We start from the raw sequence: 6,364 nt of genomic DNA, 5'->3' as shown, positions 1-6,364 counted from the left end.
GAGCACTGATCAGAGATGCAGCCAAGAGGCCCATGGTGACTCTGGATGAACTGCAGAGATCCACAGCTCAGGTGGGGGAATCTGTCCACAGGACAACTATTGGTCGTGCACTGCACAAATCTGGCCTTTAGGGAAGAGTGGCAAGAAGAAAGCCATTGTTAAAAGAAAACCATAAGAAGTCCCGTTTGCAGTTTGCCAGAAGCCATGTGGGGGACACAGCAAACATATGGAAGAAGGTGCTCTGGTCAGATGAGACCAAAATTGAACTTTTTGGCCTAAATGCAAAACGCTATGTGTGGCGGAAAACTTACACTGCACATCATTCTGAACACACCATCCCCACTGTCAAACAGCATCATGCTCTGGGGGTGCTTCTCTTCAGCAGGGACAGGGAAGATGGTCAGAGTTGATTGGAAGATGGATGGAGCCAAATACAGGGCAATCTTGGAAGAAAACCTGTTGGAGTCTGCAAAAGACTTGAGACTGGGGCGGAGGTTCACCTTCCAGCAGGACAATGACCCTAAACATAAAGCCAGGGCTACAATGGAATGGTTTAAAACAAAACATATTCATGTGTTAGAATGGCCCAGTCAAAGTCCAGACCTGAATCCAATTCATAATCTGTGGCAAGATCTGAAAACTGCTGTTCACAAACGCTCTTCATTTAATCTGACTGAGCTTGAGCTGTTTTGCAAAGAAGAATGGGCAAAAATTTCAGTCTCTAGATGTGCAAAGCTGGAAGAGACATACCCCAAAAGACTTGCAGCTGTAATTGCAGCAAAAGGCGGTTCCACAAGTATTGACTCAGGAGGGCTGAATACTTTTGCACACCGCACTTTTCAGTTTTTTATTTGCAAAAACTTTTTTTAAATCATGTATAATTTTCTTTGTACTTCACAATTGTGTGCCACTTTGTGTTGGTCTTTCACATAAAATATATTTATGTTTGTGGTCGAAACGTGACAAAATGTGGAAAAGTTCAAGGGGTATGAATCCTTTTGCAAGCCACTGTATCTAGGCTGCATACTTTACCAGCTTTGTCCTTCATGACCGACACTGATAGAGCAGACAACAGTAAGTCTGGTAACAAGCCATGGATCATAAAGCCGGTAAAACAAATTGCAAGGAGAGCAGGTATCCTCGGACTGGCATATTTAAGGTGTTCAGCAGTAATATGATCTAAACAACTTGCTTTGTTAACAGACACTTGTTTATAGCTTGGTTCACCTCATGTGACATGATGATCATAGAATCATCACTCTCAATATTGCCCAACTTATACAGATCACTTTGGACACAGTTGAATAAGGTACTATAATGCTGTTGCCATAACTCAGCAATATTGTCTGTACCGGACATACCATCAACAGTGCATGGTAGAGATGTGTTACAGTTGTTGAGAACTCTCACTTCTTTCCAGAAATAGCAACATTATTTCCTAGCCACTTTTTAGACATGGAATCTGCCTTTATGGCTTGCTCATTTTTACAAATGAAGGGAATGGCATACTTGTGTCTTGCATCAGTGAGCTTCTTGTGTTCAAGCTCAGTTTCAAGCTCATATCTAGGTGTGATACTAGACCACAAAATCTGCTGGAAACCTCACATAAATGTAGCTGAATTGGCTCTGTGCGTAACTGTAGTCTACTGACTTCCGGTTTCTACTGTAGCGTTCATATCAGGTTCCTGTTTGTTGGCGTGTGCTCTTGATAATGGCATATTTTTTTCACGATACCTGCAAGATTTACCATGGATACTTGTCAACGACATAATAATAATAATAATAATAATAATAAATAATGCACAGAATTGTCAACAAACTTTCACCTGCACCTACCAGCAAACGGGTGAAAAGCTTCAAGTTGTACATATCAACTTAAGTCCACAATTATGAGGATGAGCAGATATACAGACGGACGGAATTGTGGACGTAACTTGATATGTCCAACTTGAAACGTTTCACCCGTTTGCTGGTAGGTGCATATGAACATTTGTCGACAATTCTGGGCATGTCGTTGACATTTATCCATGGTAAATCTTGCAGGCATTGTGAAAATTATGGCATTGTCAGTACCATATGCAAACGAACAGGAAACTGGTATGAACTTTGCAGTAGAAACCGGAAGTCAGTGGACTACAGTTATGCACAGAGTCTATTAACTTAAGAGTAGGTGAGAAGGGGTAGGAAAAAGAAGTGTATACTTCCTACTCCTTTTCGAACATGTAAAAAATAATCTGATGTATCAGCATGGAGAGTTGTTCGCTGAGTTTGACGTGTGGATTTGTTTATTACTTCAGATTATTGGCAATGGTTTATCTGTGAGTTATATCCTGCTTACTTACATGTTCGAAAGAAATCATCATCATCGTCAACATCAACCTATACTCCTGCCATATTGCTGATGGCTAAAAGGTTTGCCCCAGTATCAGAAATGACCCCCAGTAGTCTGTAGACTGTGATCAGAAGTGTGCAGCAGAGATAGCCTCCACACCGGGCTCTTTTGCTCCTTGGTCTCTCTTTTTAGGGCTGCAGTGATATGCACACACTGTGTATGTCCCTCGAATCAGGAACAGCACCGAAATGGCAGCATAGTAGCTGCCGTAGATGATGAAAAGAAAGGCTTATGTCACACTTTGCAAATGCAGTATAGTTTAGTTTATGACTTCTTTGATAGTGTGGTTAGATGCAAAGGTACGCCACCAGGTGTCACTCTTCTCGTAATTATGTTTTACCAATTTGGTAGAGAGCTTAAATCAAACAGTTTTTGCCAGAGCACACTAAGAGTGTTCAACAGTTTTAGTATTTTGGTGCCATGAAAAACCATCAAAACAACTAAATGGAAAAATTATGCTGTAGTTCTGTTGAGATTTTAATATGTCAGTACTTTTTGGGTATGTCTGCTGAAGAAGCAAGTCCATGCAATGTAGTATGAGCTTTTGACTATGATAAAACATGTGTGTGTGTGTGTGCGCGCGCGTGTACATACCTGTGTTACAATGTCCAGTCCTAGCACAGTTTCATCTATTACAATAGCTGTGACAATGGTCTGCAGCGAGAGAGTGAAACAATTGGTGATTTCAAATGTCAAAGCATAGCATGCCATATAGAGGTTGGATGTAATCTGAAATCTGAGAAAGAAGTCACCATGTCCTTCTTTAGATGACAAAGATATACAAGAACAATAATAATATAATACTACTAATATTACTTTTGGCTGCTCCTGTTAGGGGTCGCCACAGTGGATCATCTGTTTCCATTTCTTCCTGTCTTCTGCATCTTCCTCTGTCACACCAGCCACCTGCATGTCTTCCCTCACCACATCCATAAACCTCCTCTTTGGCCTTCCTCTTCTCCTCTTCCCTGGCAGCTCCATATTCAGCATCCTTCTCTCAATATACCAAGCAGCTCTCCTCCACACATGTCCAAGCCATCTCAATCTTGCCACTCTTGCTTTGTCTCCAACCCGTCCAACTTGAGCGGTCCCTCTAATATAATAATTCCTAATGCTGTCCTTCTTCATCACTCCCAGTGAAAATCTTAGCATCTTCAACTATGCCACCTCCAGCTCTGCCTCCTGTCTTTTCGTCAGTGCCACTGTCTCCAAACCATATAACATAGCTGCTCTCACAACCATCTTGTAAAGTTTCCCTTTAACTCTTGCTGATACCCTTCTGTCGCAAATCACTCCTGATACTCTTCTCCACGCACTCCACCCTGCCTTCATGCTCTTCTTCACCTCTCTTCTGCACTCCCCATTACCTTGGACAGTTGACCCCAAGTATTTAAACTCATATGCCCTCATCACCTCTACTCCATGCATCCTGACCATTCCTCTGTCCTCCCTCTCATTCACGCATATGTATTCCATCTTGCTCCAACTGACTTTCATTCCTCCTCCTCATTCATCCTCTTCTCTCTCCTCAACCTGCACCCTACTCTCGCTACAGATGACAATGTCATGCGCGAACATTATAGCCCACAGAGACTCCTGCCTGATCTCATCCGTCAACCTGTCCATCACCATTGCAAACAAGAAAGGGCTCAGAGCTGATCCTTGATGTAATCCCACCTCCACCTTGAACCCATCTGTCATTCCAACTGCACACCTCACCATTGTCACACTTCCCTCATACATATCCCGCACATCTCCTACATACTTCTCTGCAACTCCTGACTCCCTCATACAATACCACATCTCCTCTCTCTGGCACCCTGTCATATGCTTTCTCTAAATCTACAAAGACACAATGTAACTCCTTCTGGCCTTCTCCATACTTCTCAATCAATATTCTCAAAGCAAACATCGCATCAGTGGCGCTCGTTCGTGGTATGAAACCATACTGCTGCTCGCTAATCGTCACCTCTTCTCTTAACCTAGCTTCTATTACTCTTTCCCATGTCTTCATGCTGTGGCTGATCAACTCTATAGCTCTGTAGTTGCTACAGTTCTGCACATCACTATTGTTTTTGAAAATCGGTACCAGTATGCTTCTTCTCCATTCCTCAGGTATCCTATTATATTATATTATTATAAGAATATTATAATACTAATTTTCATTCATGCTGACTGGACCCTGTGTAGCTGAGTCAATATGTTGTTCATGTTATCTTTATTTTGTATTTTTTTTCTCTTGGTGAACATTCTCAAAACCTGTGTCAAGGGGGACTTCAATTAGTGACACACACAAGAGATGTAGGAGTGATGTGGCTGTGAATTCGCAGCAAAAGTTGAGCAGCTCTTATAATGGTAAGACATGTTTAACATTCTCTATCCCTTGGTTAAGCTAGTGGGTTTAAAAGTGATTTTTTTCTGGCTTAAACTATGGAAATGTAACAATAGATCATTGCTACCATGTTTCTGGGTTTTGCCATTGGTTTCGGGCTAGATTTTGTGAATGGTATTTCTTCCAATGCAATAATGTAGGTGTTTTGTTTGTTGTTTTAAAATGAATGGACCAAGACCTTTTCCAAATTCACGCCGAAGCTTTTATTTATCCCACAAGCCAGGCTCTGTGTTCGTACATCCCGACCTCTGAACTCAGCATGTCACTAGCCTGCAACATAACAACTAGGATTCTGGGTAAGGTAACGCAGTTCCTAACAAAGGAATATAACAGCACATCTTCCCTTCTTAAATAAATAAATCTTTCCTTAAGGATGAACAGCATGAAAGATCTTAAAATACAATACACATAACTTTTTTTTAAACATCTCAGATACTTTCAATTAATCTGTCCAGTTTCTTAATAATCCTTCTTGGTCTGCTGCATGTTTCAGCAGATGTTTTGACCTCAGGACCTGCAGCATCTGTTTGCTTCGGTAAACCAGAACAAACCTGTTGACTGCTGGCATGTCCCACTGTGTCTTTAGAGGTTTTTTCAGAGGTATCATTGTTTTGATTTGGCTCTTGTGTTTTGAGCAGACTTTGACGATTGCGTCTGAAGATCAGTCCTTCCTCCATCCTCACAGTGAATGACCGTGGAGCTACATCTTGAAGAACAGTGGCTTTCGTACTCCATCCATCAGGGCCCTCAATCCTGACTGTATCATTACTAGACAGTGGTGGAAGCTGCTTGGCTGTCTTGTCATAAAATTACCTCTGCTTCATCTTTTGTTGCTGCAGCTTTTGTTCCAGTTTTGGATGTTTCTTCTGCTTTGAGTAGCTCAGCAGTGTGGTACACAGCTTTCGATTCATCAGCAATTCAGCAGGTGACAGTCCACACTCAAGTGGTGATGCTCTGTAGCTGAGTAAACCAAGATAGGGATCTGACTCGCTGTCAGCAGCTTTCTTCAGGAGCTGTTTGAGAATGTGGATGCCTTTCTCAGCTTTTCCATTTGACTGTGCATATAGAGGACTAGATGTCACATGCTTGAAGTCATACTGTTCTGCAAATTTCTGCCACTCTGTGCTGTTGAAGCATGGTCTATTGTCACTCACCACTGTGTTTTGTATGCCGTGTCTTGGCAAAAATTGATTTTGTGTGTGTTATGACACAGGATGACGATGTGTTTGACAGCAATGCCATTTCAGGAAAGTTTGAATAATAGTCAATGACCACTAGAAAGTCTTTACCTTTGAGATGAAACAAATCCATTCCTACTTTATGCCATGGTGCTGTTGGCACATCTGATACTATCATAGTCTCTTTGGTTTGCTTGTTTCTGACATGTCTCACACATGCTTATCAGTCTCTCAATGTCTTTATTAATTCCAGGCCAGAAGACTGTCTCTCGCCCTCCTTTTGCACGTCTCGACACCGAGATGACCTTCATGTAGTCTTTGTAGTATGTCCTGTCTCAATTCTTGTGGGATGATGATTCTGTTTTGCTTCAGTAACAGTCCATCAACAACACTCAAGTCACC

The 6,364-nt window shown here is 41.8% G+C and overlaps 1 pseudogene; it reads right to left on the bottom strand.

Moving 5' to 3' along the window:
- Positions 1-2,459: 2,459 nt before the first annotated feature.
- LOC130115283 (thiamine transporter 2-like) overlaps positions 2,460-6,364 on the bottom strand; it is a 39,014-nt pseudogene continuing 35,109 nt past the window's right edge.

Source organism: Lampris incognitus, chromosome 7 (assembly GCF_029633865.1).
Source record: "Lampris incognitus isolate fLamInc1 chromosome 7, fLamInc1.hap2, whole genome shotgun sequence".
Classification (NCBI taxonomy): domain Eukaryota; kingdom Metazoa; phylum Chordata; class Actinopteri; order Lampriformes; family Lampridae; genus Lampris; species Lampris incognitus.
Note: the sequence above shows the minus strand (reverse complement) of the source record. Positions and strands in the feature narration are given on the sequence as shown.